At 45.6% G+C, this 16,458-nt stretch overlaps 1 protein-coding gene across 1 annotated transcript in view; it reads left to right on the top strand.

Annotated features, from left to right (window-relative positions):
* Positions 1 to 13,413: 13,413 nt before the first annotated feature.
* The window catches only part of LOC137536172 (membrane-spanning 4-domains subfamily A member 4D-like), a 64,795-nt gene continuing 61,750 nt past the window's right edge, over positions 13,414 to 16,458 (top strand). Inside the window, exon 1 of the mRNA XM_068258258.1 lies at positions 13,414 to 13,468. The gene's annotated coding sequence lies outside the window, so the exon portion shown is untranslated. The remainder of the gene's footprint in view (positions 13,469 to 16,458) is intronic.

Genomic DNA, 16,458 nt, shown 5'->3' on the forward strand with positions numbered 1-16,458 from the left:
GGCCAAACCGTTCGGCCACATGGCCGAACTAAGAGCGCATGGCCGAACGTTCCCCGAACGTTCGGCTAGCGCTGTGATTGGCCGAACGGGTCACGTGGTTCGGACCCCGAACGCACTCTGATTGGCCGAACGGGTCACGTGGTTCGGGTAAATAAATACCCGAACCACGTCATATCTCCGCCATTTGTCTGTGGGTTTAGCTTTGGGTAGGCAGGCAGGGTAGTTCGCGCTCCAGCCACGCTAGCCAGGGTCCCCCCAGTCATTGTGTGTCGCTGCTGGGAACAGTAGTACACCGCTCGCTCAGCCACACTATATAGCATTGTGTGTACTGCCACTGTGTACCTCGCTCAGCCACGCTATATATAGTATTGTTTACTGCCACTGTGTGTACACGGCTCAGCCAGACAAAATAGCATTGTGTGTACTGCCACTCTGTGTACACCGCTCAGCCAGACTATATAGCATTGTTTACTGCCACTCTGTGTACACCGCTCAGCCAGACTATATAGCATTGTGTGTACTGCCACTGTGTGTACACCGCTCAGCCAGACTATATAGCATTGTGTGTACTGCCACTCTGTGTACACCGCTCAGCCAGACTTTATAGCATTGTGTGTACTGCCACTGTGTGTACACCGCTCAGCCAGACTATATAGCATTGTGTGTACTGCCATTCTGTGTACACGGCTCAGCCAGACTATATAGCATTGTTTACTGCCACTGTGTGTACACGGCTCAGCCACACTATATAGCATTGTGTTTACTGCCACTCTGTGTCTGCTGGGAACAGTAGTACACCGCTCACCCGCCACTGTATAGCATTGTGCTCTGTGTCGCTGCTGGCAATAGTGGTACACCGCTCACCCACCACTGTATAGCATTTCTGTACTGCCACTGTACTGCTGCAAGTCAGCGTGTACTTTAAGTATAAGTGAAATGAGGAAGAAATCCGGTGAAAGAGGGAGGGGCAAGGGAAGAGGTGTTTCCCCTGACGGTTCACGTACAGGCCACAGGGGAGCACCCAAGAAAACCCACTCAATACCGCCCATGTTGTCCAGGACAACAACCCTCACAGATCCAAAAGAACAGGACCAGATAATTACTTGGATGACCTCTCAAGCGTCCAGCAGTGGGTTAAGCAGCACCAGCACATCACGCACGAGGTCCGAGTCCTCAGCCAGTTACAAGGAGCCAGTGGGCACAAAGCTGACACAACCGGCAGCGACACCACGCACACAACTGCCAGATAACAAGTCCGATGAATGACCTCAGGACACAATGGGGTATTCGCAGGAGCTATTCCCAGGCCAACAAACTTCCACCTTTGAAAGGTCAATGGAGGAACAGCCAGAAATGTTGTGCCCGGATTCACAACCATTAACTGTGGGAAATGCACCGGGCACTGAAATACAACAAGGCGAGTCCGAGGACTTTGAAACCCAAATCCCAGAGCAAGTTGGGCAGGAGGGATTGCAATTGCAGGAGGTCGGCCGAGAAGATCTGGAAGACGACGTTGGAGTGAGCTGCGCAGAGGTTGTTCTGGGGAGCTCTACTCCACGGCGGCGGCCCCCCACAATGACATATGACGAGTTTGAGGAGATGGAAGAGGAGGGTATGGACAATGTGGACAGAGACCCAGATTTTGTTTGTGAACGAGAACATCGCCGTCGTAGCAGCAGCACAGATGAGTCTGTTGAAGAACCCACTGCTGCACGAGTTCGCCTTGTGCCACAAGGTAGGCGGCGCGCAATTTCAGGCACCACAAGCGTGGAAGTTCAAGTGAGAGGCAAAAGAGGCGCAAACAGAAATCGCCAGCAAGGCAGGTGCTCCAAAGTCTGGGCTTTCTTTGAAGACTGCACTGAGGATGTTACCATGGCGATTTGCAAGGTGTGCAAGACCCGCCTGAGCAGGGGGAAAAGTATTAACAACCTCTCCACCACCAGCATGAGCCGCCACATGCTATCCAAACATCCCACTCTGTGGGCAAACTCGACAGGACAGGGTACCAGCAACACTGCCTCCCTTGGGTTCACCAGACTCGCCACCAGACCCGCCTCAGCAGCAGCAGTAGCCCAGCCATTGCGTGGTTCACAACATTCACAAACATCAGACGACGCTGACACTGTCACTTTCCGGAGTAGTGCTCTTGAGGTCTCCCAGTCTTCATCAAACACAACAACCAACAGCCCTTCAGTGTGCAGCCCTACGGTTCAGTTGTCTGTCTCAGAGATGTTTGAGCGCAAGAGGAAATTGCCAGCAAATGACCCCCGGGCCGTGGCAGTAACAGCCAGCATAGCCAAGCTTCTGGCCTGCGAAATGCTGCCATATCGAGTGGTGGAGACAAACAGCTTCAAGGGCATGATGTCAGTGGCCATCCCACGTTACGTGGTTCCCAGCCGCTACCACTTTGCGCGCTCTGCAGTGCCTGAGTTGCATGAGCACGTGGTCAGCAAAATAACCTGAAGCTTGAAGAATGCCGTTGCCTGCAAGGTTCACCTCACCACTGACACCTGGACGAGTGCGTTCGGCCAGGGTCGATACATCTCCCTTACCGCGCACTAGGTGAACCTTGTGGAGCCTGGCAGCGATTCCTCACCTGCTACGGCGCGGGTGTTGCCCACGCCGCAAACAGCTGCACCGCCGTCCCTCCCACTGGATAACAACAGCAGCACCTACCTCTCTGACTCCTTCTCCTCCAACGCATCTCAAAGCTGTACCTCATCCGGAAACGCTAACCCAGCAGCAGTAGGATCGTGGAAGCAGTGCAGCACAGCTGTTGGCATGCGTCAGCAAGCGTTGCTGAAGCTGATCTGCCTTGGGGATAAGCAGCACACAGGGGAGGAAATTTGGAGGGGAATAAAGGAACAGACGGATTTGTGGCTGGCACCGCTGGACCTGAAACCGGGCATGGTTGTGTGTGATAATGGGAGTAATCTCATTCGCGCTTTAAGGTTGGCTAAGCTGATACACATCCCTTGCCTGGCGCAAGTGATGAACCTAGTAGTTCAGCGGTTCCTGAGGACATACCCAGGCGTGGCCGATCTTCTGTTGAAGGTGCGACGAGTGGCCAAACATTGTAGAAATTCCAGTACTGCTTCGGGGGCACTCGCCAAGATGCAGGAGCGCTTCAATCTCCCCCACCATCGCTTGCTGTGTGATGTCCCTACGTGCTGGAATTCTACGCTGCACATGCTAGCCCGCTTTTGCGAGCAGAAGAGTGCAGTGGTCCAGTACATGACGGCGCAGTACCGAGGCGCATCCGGCCAGCTGCCAAGCTTCTGTGGATCCGATTGGGCCAACATGTTGGACCTCTGCCAAGTCCTCCAAAATTTTGAGCAATCCACGTTGCTTGTGAGCAGTGACAACTCTTCAGTCAGCATTACCATACCACTGCTGTGTTTACTGAAGAGTTCAATGTTGAAAATCAAGGAAACAGCTGTCATGATGCAACTGGGGGAATCTGAAGGAGAAAACGATCAGCGTGATGGTACCAACATCAGGCCATCCGCCTCAGGAAACGCTGGCCCCAGCAGCTATGACGAAGAAGAGGAGGAGGAACAGCTGGAGTTGGAGCAGGAATTTCCTGCCACCACTGACGAGGGCCAGAGCGGTGCACGTTGGACTTCCACAATTCAGCGCGAATGGTAAGCAGACCAGGAAGAAGGTGACGACTATGATGCATCACAACAACTATCACAACGTTCACAAGAGGATGATGAGGATTCTGGTAGGACTCTGGCACACATGGCTCAATTCATGCTAGACTGCATTGAACGCGACCCACTCATTGTGCGCATTCTGGACAACACCAATTACTGGGTTTATACCCTTCTGGATCCACGGTACAAACACAATGTTCCAAAACTGCTTGAAGAAAGAGTCAGACAGGTCAAAATGGAAGAATACCAGCAGGCCCTTGTGGAGACTTTAGAGAGGAGATTGACATCCTCCCCCTTCTCTAGCCAGTTGTACGCCGACAGACTGACTTCCGCAAACCCAGGACGACCAGGAGGGCAGCAAACAACACAAGCCGCAGCTAGTGCCCAAAAGGGAATGGTATCGGCAGTGTCCTTGGAGTGGGAAAATTTTCTGACACCCATGCAGCAGCAGCCCACAGAACAGCAAGCGTGCAGATCCACCTCCAACACCGATCGCCTGGAGAAGATGATCAAGGACTACATGTCAGATGGCGTAGCTGTGTCTAACAATCCATCTGCACCCTTCAACTATTGGGTATCGAAGCTAGACACCTGGCACGAACTGGCAATGTACGCAATAGAGGTGCTGGCTTGCCCGGCAGCCAGCGTTATGTCGGAACGCTGTTTCAGTGCTGCCGGAGGCATCGTCACAGATCGGCGTATCCGCCTCTCCACAGAAAATGCAGACCGTCTGACTCAAATTAAAATGAATCAATCCTGGATTGGAAACGACTACGCAATACTCCAGGACCCCAACCAAGTAACATGACCAATGTTCATGTCATATCCGCACGCTTCTTGTCCTCATGCAAGGCCTGGGTTGTTGTGTCTCAAAAAGCGTGGCCTTCTCCTCCTGCGCCTCCTCCTGTTCCATCACGTGTGCTGCTGCTGCTGGGTTAGCGTTACCGGTCCCTGTTTATGGAACCTCTCATCTGTATTACATTTATGACTGCATGGCGGTACAAAGCATGCTATCCACACGCTTCTTGTCCTCATGCAAGGCCTGGGTTGTTGTGTCTCAAAAAGCGTGGCCTTCTCCTCCTGCGCCTCCTCCTGTTCCATCACGTGTGCTGCTGCTGCTGCTGGGTTAGCGTTACCGGTCCCTGTTTATGGAACCTCTTCTCTTTATTACATTTATGACTGCATGGCGGTAAAAAGCATGCTATCCGCACGCTTCTTGTCCTCATGCAAGGCCTGGGTTGTTGTGTCTCAAAGCGTGGCCTTCTCCTCCTGCGCCTCCTCCTGTTCCATCACGTGTGCTGCTGCTGCTGCTGCTGGGTTAGCGTTACCGGTCCCTGTTTATGGAACCTCTTCTCTTTATTACATTTATGACTGCATGGCGGTACAAAGCATGCTATCCGCACGCTTCTTGTCCTCATGCAAGGCCTGGGTTGTTGTGTCTCAAAGCGTGGTCTTCTCCTCCTGCGCCTTCTCCTGTTCCATCACGTGTGCTGCTGCTGCTGCTGCTGGGTTAGCGTTACCGGTCCCTGTTTATGGAACCTCTTCTCTTTATTACATTTATGACTGCATGGCGGTAAAAAGCATGCTATCCGCACGCTTCTTGTCCTCATGCAAGGCCTGGGTTGTTGTGTCTCAAAAAGCATGGCCTTCTCCTCCTGCGCCTCCTCCTGTTCCATCACGTGTGCTGCTGCTGCTGCTGCTGGGTTAGCGTTACCGGTCCCTGTTTATGGAACCTCTTCTCTTTATTACATTTATGACTGCATGGCGGTAAAAAGCATGCTATCCGCACGCTTCTTGTCCTCATGCAAGGCCTGGGTTGTTGTGTCTCAAAAAGCATGGCCTTCTCCTCCTGCGCCTCCTCCTGTTCCATCACGTGTGCTGCTGCTGCTGCTGCTGGGTTAGCGTTACCGGTCCCTGTTTATGGAACCTCTTCTCTTTATTACATTTATGACTGCATGGCGGTAAAAAGCATGCTATCCGCACGCTTCTTGTCCTCATGCAAGGCCTGGGTTGTTGTGTCTCAAAAAGCGTGGCCTTCTCCTCCTGCGCCTCCTCCTGTTCCATCACGTGTGCTGCTGCTGGTGCTGGGTTAGCGTTACCGGTCCCTTTTCCTGGAACCTCTTCTCTTTATTACATTTATGACTGCATGGCGGTAAAAAGCATGTTACCTGTGCAAAGAAACATGACATTTTCCGCATTTAAAAGACAGTTTTTCCTTTGAAACTTTACAATCAATTTTCTCAAAAACTATAAGCTCTTTTTCAAATATTTTTTTCCCTCTTGTACCCACTCCCAAGGTGCACATACCCTGCTAATTTGGGGTATGTAGCATGTAAGGAAGCTTTACAAAGCACGAAAGTTCGGGTCCCCATTGACTTCCATTATGTTCGGAGTTCGGCGCGGCGATGTTCGGCGAACGTTCTCGAACCCGAACATCTAGGTGTTCGCACAACACTACGTGGTAGCACTCAGACCTTGTCAGTATCTGTGTTCTAGATCAGTTTCCAAAGGTGTTGATGATCACGGAGCTCACACCTTAGCTTAGGAATATTGTATTGTATTATTTGTTATGACCTTCTGCCTGCCTGACCATTCCTCTGATTCCTGATTCTGTACCTTGCTATTCTGATACTCCGTTGCCAAACTCTGCCTGTCCATTGGATTACGTATCTGTCTCCTGAATCTGTACCTTATCTGTCTGTGTGTTAACGACCTGGCTTGCCCGACCTCGAGAACTGGCCTTACTGTTAGAGGCAGTTCCCAGACCTGTTAGTGACACCCTCTCCGGTGTCACTCACACTCTGTCCTTCCTACTCTCAGCCTAGCTCCTCCCTCGGGAGAGTCTAGGCCAACGGAAGGAACGTACTTCTGTGCAGTATTCCTTACTGCTTCTGTACCTACTTCTGAGGTACAGTCCTCAAAGTATTACTGTCGCATCTAACACTCTCTTGTCTCAGGTGTCCAGAGGTTAGTGATATATCTGATTATCGGTGATACTGCAGATCATCAATAATCGGGTATATATCTGCATTCTCGGTGATACTGCAGATCACCGGTAATCAGACCCTCTCTGTGTTACACCGATCGTTACACAAACCTATTGGTCGCCACATCTAGCGGCCACCTCCGTACACCGACTCCTCCCCTCCGGCTCACTATCCACCCACCACCACAGGGGACCTGACAGGAGACAGCAGGGTCACATAGGCCAACATGACTACATCACGCCAGTGCCCGCGACATAGCAGGTTTCTCTGTTGTTTCCTGAGACCTGCCTGTCCCCTTCTTCCTCCTTTTGCGTGCATTATATATGATTTAAGGTCTATTAGACGCTACTTTGATAGTACATGATGACTGTTAATAATATGCGAGCGGTTCATCCTCTATTGTGAGCCGCATGAGCGGCATGTCTCCATGGTAACAACACAGATGGAGCCTTGTCACCTGCTGTATAGCAGCCGCAACAAACAGTGTTTTTTATAAATACATAATTTTACAAAATACATAATTTTTATACATAATAACATAATACATTATACAAAATACACAAACTACGTTTTTGTATGTACTGTATATGCCATGCCAAAATCGTTCTGGCCTCTGCTGCACTGCCTGCAACATTTTTTTCAAAACCAGATAAATTGCTGCTGCGGCTTCAACAAAATGTTTTGGGAAAAGTAGATAAACTAAAGCTCTATGTGGTTGTTTGCGGTGCGGTACACGAGGCATTTCGTCTGTCAGTGTGAACCATGCCTAACACTACCTAATCGACATGTACGCACGCCAAACGTTTTAAAGCACTTTATTCCACAAATTTGGAAATGTAATGTGATTTCTGCCCTTTAGAGATTAAAATATGACTGCGTCAACTACGTAATTTTTTTTCAGACACTAAGGCGTTTTTGTTCAGGGAAAAAAGCATTTACATTAGAGGGTCGTGTCAAGCAATGAGGCAGCACTGTTGACATCTACAGTTCTCCACTATAGAAGCTGACACTGGAAACTGTCATTATCTTCTCAAAGCAACATGAGCTGTGCAAACATAAGTTGTGTGTGGAAGAGTCTTTGTGAGGTGAACTTACATATAGCTTTAATTTGTTAGCGGTTTCCAGAGTTAAGGTGCACTTTAAAAGGAAATTCAACTTTTGAGGAAAACAGTTAGTTCAGCTCTGTGTATTGCAAGGAAATAAACAATCCTGTTCTTCCAAAAGCAAATCGATTATTCAGTAGTATTTTACCTGATGTGTCAACGTGGAGCTAGGAATATGAATCCCAGGAGCCACCATACTGTTAAAAATGTCAAAATGATGTGTGCTGATGCTTTTAGTGGCTTGGAAACTGTTAACGTGATGGCTTTGGGGAGTTGCACTAGAAGAATATAAGTTGTTTGACAATCGAAATGGTTGGCAGGCAGAGTTCTAAAATATAGGGCATGCTTGGCTTTCTTTCTTGTTTGGGCACAAACCCCTTGGTTTTAATTAATTTCTTATTTCCTGTTGTTATTTAGTAAACTAATAAAGCAATAATCTTTACTATTATCAGTGAGTGATGCATAATATGTGATTGAGTGGTCTTTTATCTTTTCTTTGATTTTGTTTTGTATGATATTTTGTTTGCCTCCTTTTGTTGCACATTGCTCTGTAAATATAGATGTAAGAAAATATATCTTACAATTGTGCCAACGCAACCCACCAACTAACTCTGCTTTTAACTGTTTGTGGTCAGCAGTGTCTTATAATGGGAAGAATCTGCTGTAGTTGCAATGCTGGCCACAAAGGGCTACTCTCTTAGCAGGCAGGGGATAAGTATATAGGTTGGTTCTGTGCTCAGTAGAGAGAGCTACTGTGCAGATAGGGACCAATTTCACCCTGCCAGCAAACTTTTTTTAATGGATTCACTTGATCGCGATTGGTCACATGATTCACTTTTCCAAAGAGAATATCTGCAAATCCTGCAGGTCCCTACCCTAACCTAAGTTTAAAATCACCCAAAAAATTGGGAACTTGCATGCAAATGTGATTTGAGAGCAGCTAACCATAAAAAAGGGAAGGGGTGCAGCGTGGGCGGTACCCCATTAGGTTAGGGTAGGGACCGGAGAGAAGCCTGCATATGGCATCCCTGCTAAACATGCATTGCAACATGTGGGACTTATGTCTTTCTTAAAAAGGGAAAGGTGAGGTCCCCTAAGAGTCACATTATTTTTCAGCACCTGTTTCAGCTGTAATGAGCACAGTTGTGCCTTTAAGAGGTTTTGCAACCCTATGCAGTCAGTGTCACAAAATAATAGTGAATATCACAAAGTCAGTGTCAATCAGGTGCAGCTTGGCTTAAGATGCACTGCCATTTCTTTCTACTGTGTACAAAACATATCATATACAGTATATATATATATATATATATATAGAGAGAGAGAGAGAGAGAGAGAGAGAGAGAGAGAGAGAGAGAGAGAGAGAGAGAGAGAGATACCGAGAGACAGTACTTAGAGGCCTGGAACCCACTAGAGCCTTTTTTTGAGCGTTTAGGGAGCGCTTTTAATCACTAGCGATTTAGCTAAATGCTCTGCCAATGTAAATGGATGGGACAGATTCCCCTAGAGCGCTTGCATTTAGGTGATCACAGGACATGCAGCATTTTGGAAGCGTTTCCATTCTGATGAATTGTATCGGAGCAGGGAAAATGCTCCCAAAATCGCTTGCAAAAAGCCATCACAAATCGCTAGCGATTCTGATAGCACTTTGCAATTTTTAGTGGGTTTTAGGCCTGATATAGTCCTTGCATTCTTTGTAGTGCTTTACAAAGTATAATTTGTGTTACGGGCAGACAGATGGAAGATGAAATTTAATATAGGTAAATGTCATGCGCCTTGGACATGCTACCTGTAGAGCAACCTATAAGATAAATGGCTTACCACTGGGAACATCGGACTTGAAGACAGACTTGAGAATACTGGTTGAGAACAAGTTAAACACCCGTGTCCAATGCCAAACAGCAGCAGTTAAAGCAAATTAAAATGTGGGATGTATAAAATGGGAACTCAAATAACAAAATGCTAGTATACTAATCCCTCTGTATAAATCACCGAACAGGTATAAAGACAGATAAATAAATTAATCAGGCGAATGGAAAGACTCACTTACCAAGAAAGGTTGGGTTTATTGAGCTTGGAAAAAAGATGGCTAAGGTATTATCTAATTAACCACTTTATCCACCACTACAATATATCTACATCCTCTGTGACTTCATCAAAGTCACGAGTTTTGTAGCTGGAGCACAGCTGTGCATGATTTGGCTTACTCCTGTGCTCACCTCTGGCACGTTCTGCTGCAGCATTAATTGGTGAAAGGGATTAAATGTTCCCTGAGCCAATGAGATGTTTACCATTAAAATGTTCACCTCATGCTTTGCACTAATTTGAAGGTGGGGCAGCATGTAAGAGGAGTTGCAGGATGATGTTCGCTAGAGAATTCAGAGGCCAGCACCGTGGTCAGGTAACTAGCATTGTCTATTAAAGAATGAAGATGGCAGCCTTCATATTCCTCTCACTTCAGGTTCCCTTTAAGTAGAGCAAGCAGCCCCACTCACTCATGTTTTTCGGTCTCTTTTAGCCCCTTATACTCTCCTAGTTGTTCCGGGTTACCATGAGCTACCTAGATACTCTCTAGAACTTTATTAACATCCCATTGACTGAAATGGATCTAATTTTACCTTTGAATAAACTGATAATCCTAGAAATGTACATACTTCTGCCACATAATAATATGCAGTGTGATATAATTTTCCTCAAAAATGGGTTGCTCCTTTCGCCGTGGCCAAATGCTTTTTCTGCTGCCGTGCAGAAAAGCACTTAGAATTGTTTTCCATTGATTCATTATAGCGTTTTGAGCCCCTATGGGGATATGTAACTGTGAACGCCACAGACTCCAGAAGCTGCATTCAGTGTTTCAGAAAATGAGATTGACTGCAGAAGTTGCGTAATCTATGGTAAAACGATGTGAGATGACCGCTCCCATTCATCTCAATATGCGGCGCCATGGATCTCGGTGGTAAATGGCAGGGACAATTGCTGGACGCCGTTCATCTGAACCGTCCCTAAATGACCAAGCATGTGTTGAATGTGTTTGAAATGTGATGAAAAATACCACATTTTAGGCCACATGTATGCAAAAATATAGAAAATTCTGAAACTTTCAGTCACTATTGTGTGTGTCATGTACTATTTTCTAAACCTGAAAAACCTGAAATAAATTGTCTGTGGAAAGCCCAGGTACTCCTTCAATATTCCCCTCTGGTAACATGTGATGAGTCCTGGTCTAATGTCTACAGGGTGGGCCATTTATATGGATACCCTTAATATGGCTATTTATATGAACCACCATTTTATGTGAATGGTGAAGTTAACAAACAAAACCATGGCTATTGGTCTGACACTAACCCACATTGGATAGATCCCTCCAAGACTGTTGGATTCAAAAAAATTGATGGTATGGTGTGGTATATGGGGTATATCCATAAATAAGGTGTATCCGTATAAATGGCCCACCCCTGTACATTAGATGTTCTGTTGCTTGCTTTAATTGGGTGCTAGAAATGTACTGGTTAAAGTGGGATTGTCAACCATAAAATCAAATTCCATTTACCCACGGCTCTGTGTTTTTTATGTAGTCTACTTCCTGACCTTGCATTGCAAGCATTTTAACCACTTTACCCCCCGTGGTACGAATTTCTCCGTCCCTTTTACCCCCTAAAAAACCAAGGGACGGAGAAATCCGTACCTCCCGCACTACCGGCGCTGTCCGCGCTCCCGCCGCTCGTGCACGCCGCCACCCGCTTGCCCGGAGATCAATGAACGGGAAAATCCATTTCCGTTCGTTGATCTAAGCCTTCTATGAGAAACAGCGCGATCATTGTGATTTTCCCAGCCTCGTAGTGTTTCCTGTAAGCGTCCTTCCGCTTACAGGTCGCATGAACACAAACTCACTGTGGCCATCTTGTGGCCAAATAGTAAAACTACACCCTAAAGCATTTTACATTTACAAATACATTAGTTTTACACAATAAATTAACTCATTACCTCCCACACTCCCCAATTTATTTATTTTTTGTAATAAAAAAAAAATACAATAAAAAAAACAAACAAATAGTTACCTTTGGGACTGAACTTTTCAAATATTTATGTCAAGAGGGTATAACACTGTTACTTTATAAACTACGGGCTTGTAATTAGGGATGGACGCAAAACTGAAAAAAAATCACCTTTATTTCCAAATAAAATATTGGCACCAAACATTGTGATAGGGACATAATTTAAACGGTTTTATAATCGGGACAATTGGGAAAATACATTTCATGGGTTTTAATTACAGTAGCATGCATTATTTAAAAACTATAATGGCCGAAAACTGAAAAATAATAATTTTTTCCCACATTTTTTCCTATTTTCCTATTAAAACACATTTAGAATAAAATAATTCTTGGCATAATGTCCCACCTAAAGAAAGCCTAATTGGTGGCGAATTCAGTGGTGAAGTGGTTAATATAATTATAAATGTTTCTGTTGCAATGAATCTTATCTCAGTCAGCCTGGCTCTATTCTTGTATGTTGCCAGTTAGAGGGAAGCTTGTTATCTCCCCTCCCACATTCCTGCTCCTCACTGATTGGCTGAGGGCTGTTCTGTATGACAGGCTGAGGCTGAGAAGGGAAATACACCTCACCCCTCTGCACAGGCTGCTGAAATACGATCTATGCTGTGCTCACATGTGTTTACAAAGCAAGCTAGATATGGCAGTGCAGTACCTATTGAGCTCAGTGCGGAGAAGGTCTTGCAATGAATACACTATTTCAGGCAGGAGAAAAAAAAGAGTAAGGGAGGAAATGACATAATGATTGGCTTCATTCAGAGATCTTAAAGATGAAAAATGCCTGGAACAGTTTTTTCTTTATTTACTATAGAAAATTCACTGAAATCAAAACGTGGACAGAACAATACTGTACATATGTTATGTAAGTAGAACAAATATTTATATACTTATATATATGTTTTTGTTCCTGGGAAAGTATGGCTGTCCATTTTTCTTTAAAGGGAAACTGAAGAGAGAGGTATATGGAGGCTGCCATGTTTATTTCCTTTTAAGCAATACCAGTTGCCTGGCAGCCCTGCTGATCCTCTGCCTCTAATACTATTAGCCATAGCCCCTGAACAAGCATGCAGCAGATCAGGTGTTTCAGACTTTAAAGTCAGATCTGACAAGACTAGCTGCATGCTTGTTTCTGGTGTTATTCAGATACCACTGCAGAGAAATAGACCAGCAGGGCTGCCAGGCAACTGGTATTGATTAAAAGGAAATAAATATGGCAGCCTCCGTATACATCTTACTTCAGTTCCCCTTTAACTAATTTTCTTAGTCAAAATTAGCAGAAAATGTCAAGCAAACCCATGTTGTGTGGAGTTACTAGTATCTGACAAAATGCTGAAGATGGTATAAGCCTACTTTAGCATTGTGTGAACTTTCAATCAGTCTGGCCAAGTGCCGTAACTATGAAAGTGTCAGATAGATTGGTGCAGCGAGGTGATACAGGTTACACTACTGAGCACAACACAGAGATTCAGTTACAAGCAGGTAACGCTACCCCACTCTGCATCCTTTGTTTAGAAAGTGCTACTGAAGCTAGCTGTGTCTGAATGGCCTGAAGCAACTACAGAAACATACCTTCAAATCTACATTCATGCCCGACAGATGACGATTTGAGAGCATTTATTAATACAAAGGATTGTATTTTTTGGATCAGCACAGGAAGTAGCAACAAGGAGGTAACATGTGTGTCTTTTATCTGTTTCTTTTAGATATTTTTTTCTGAGGGGAAAAAGTGAACTGAAGAGAGAAGATACAGTATTTCTACTATAATTTTTAAATGTGTAACTCTAGTGACAAATGAAAATGCACAGCATTCCTTGTGACTAGAGTGAGGCCCGACAACCTGAAGCAAGTCATTTTGGCGGGCGCTCTAACTGCGCTGCGCCTGACCTGGGCTTTGCCATACACAAGACAAGACAAGACAAATAACATTTATATTGCACTTTTCTCCTGGCAGACTCAAAGCACCAGAGCTGCAGCCACTAGGGCGCGCTCTATAGGCAGTAGCTCTGTTAGGGAGACTTGCCAAAGGTCTCCTACTGAAATAGGTGCTGGCTTACTGAACAGGCAGAGCCGAGATTCAAACCCAGGTCTCCTGTGTCAGAGGCAGACCCCTTAACCATTACACCATCCAGCCACCACATAATGTTATTATGTCTATGGCTGTGCAGCAGTGTAATTCAGGTGCCGACGATCGACGGACCCCAAATTTCTTCTCCCTCTGAGCTGCTATGACTTGTAGGGGGAACAGTAATTAACGCCGCCCGGAATTTGTTCAGCAGCAGGGTGAGCTGTCAGTCGGCTCACCCTGCGCCAAAATGACTGGCAGCGTATATCCATGTAAGCCCGACAGCCTGTTATTACATGTAATTTTTATTATTGTATTCTGCAGCTGTTATCCTAAAAACCCCTTTGCATTTCAAGCCTTGCATAATCCTCTCAGCCTCTATTCTCTTCCTAGATTGTATATGACCGAGTCAGAGGAACACCCTATACCTTTATCTCAGCTATTAATATTTAGAGAGAAGAGAGTTGAGCTTACTTCCATCTTCCTCTGGGTTTGATTTCAAGGCAAAGTGGTCTACATATTAGTAATTTGGTTGGCTCTGATTAGAACTGAACAATACTGATATTTGGTACAAATTTACTGAGCTATCCCCTAATAACCTGGTCCACAAACCAGCAGCCAGGATTGAGCAGGGAATTCATGAAGGTGACAGACATTTTTTGCAGTGAAAGAACTGGTTTCTGCCATTAACATTTCAGTTAAGCCTGGTACACACCTTAAATTTTGATTGGTCGATGTCTCACCAATTTTACCATCTCCATGTTGTAAGAAGGTTTACCTGCACAATCTGCTCATGGTATTCAAAATCTGTTGACCCTCCTACTTCATGGAGGTGGAAAAATTGGCTAATCATTGGTCAATAAAAATTGAAGGTATGTGCCAGGTTTTAGTGCAGATCGGGTCTGTTGGTCAGGGAAGAACTAGTTTATGACAAAAACAAAAACCCCCACAGTTTTATTGATTTTTTAACAGATTACAGAAACAACCAAACAATCAAACCCGATGGTCTCCCCCTGAACCAACCCTCCCCCACCCATAGCTGAAGTAGCGTGTAGCGTACAAAACAGCAATCACAGAAAATAGTGAACATATGGGAGAAAATCAGATATCACACAGAACACAGCCATTTCTTCAAAATCTTATAACATTGCTTGACCAACCCTCTACCTTCATAAATATTCTTATAAAAAGGCAAGTCTGTATGCACCTCAGACTTAAGGTCAGTGATCATCGGAGCCACCGGGCTCTTCAAGGCTAAGGCAATGGCCCTCCTGGCATAGAAAAGGAGTAATTTGGCAAGAAAGAGCTTTCACTCACTCAAGTGTTGTTTCACCAAAGTGACTGAGAAGCATAGCCTAAGCTGTAAATGGGATCTGAACATTAACAATCTCTACCAGGAGATCATGAACCTGGGTCCAAAATGAGCGGAGCTCCCAGCTTTCCCAGAACACTTGAAAGAAACCAGACCCATCAGTACCACACCACAGGGCCAACATGTATCAGATGCACCCAGTTTCATTTTTGACAGCCTACAAGGGGTTAGGTAGACCCTGTATAAATATTTGAGGGCACTAAAGCGATGTGCAGCGATAGGAGTCTTGACACAATCGAAACTTTACTTTCCCAATCAGCAGTAGATAAATGTGGGAAGTCATGTTCCCAGGCAACTATTCCACAGCATTAGAACGAAGCACCAGTGGACGTAATTGGAATTGAGTAGTATATGCATCACATAGTTGGAGATATCTAAAGTACATGGAATTAGATAGGGAGTACTGGGCCTTGAATGCATTGACTGACAATAATAGTCCATCATCACCCACTACGTCTGAGTTTGAAAATACCCTTGTTTGCCCAGATAGAGAGGTCTGGGCTTGTTATAAATTTCTTGAGGCTAACATTGTTCCAAAGGGGCGTATGTGGGGACCATTGGTTCCCATCCAAGGAATAGAGATGGACCATCACCCACCTTGGCAGTGGTCCACATTGGAATTGTGAGAGAGGGAAGCAGCTTAGAGCCCCGAAATGGGAGAGCAGATAATGCCATATAGGAACCCAATATAGAGGCTTCCAAAACCATGGCAGGATTATAGTCAGACTGGGCAAACCACCAGTTTATGGTATGGAGGACTCCTGCCCAATAGTAGAATTTAAAATTAGGAAGAGCGACCCCTCCCCCCCATCCAAAGGGAGCTGCAGATTTGTCAGCGCAATAGAAGGAGCCGCAGTTCCCCAGATACAGTAAATGAGTTAACAAGCTTGTTCAAAGCAGAGAAGAAACTAGCAGGTATGAGAACCAGGGTGTTACAGAAAAAGGTACCAGAGCTTAGGTAGTATACACATCTTAACCAAATTGGCTCTGCCAATGAGAAGGAGGGGTAATGTATTCCAGGATTGGAGTTTAGTTTTGATTTGATCTTGCAAGGGCAGGAGGTTGAGGTCATAGAAGGATGTGACATGCAAGGAGGTCTCCACTACAGGGTATCTGAGCTTATCCACAATCTGCAGTGGGGTACTCGGGGTAGAAGCATCTTGTATAGGCAGGCCCGGATTTACATCACAGGAGCCTATAGGCACAGATGTCCTGGCACCCCAAAC

The sequence above is a fragment of the Hyperolius riggenbachi genome, chromosome 10 (genome assembly GCF_040937935.1).
Source record: "Hyperolius riggenbachi isolate aHypRig1 chromosome 10, aHypRig1.pri, whole genome shotgun sequence".
In the NCBI taxonomy this organism is placed as follows: domain Eukaryota; kingdom Metazoa; phylum Chordata; class Amphibia; order Anura; family Hyperoliidae; genus Hyperolius; species Hyperolius riggenbachi.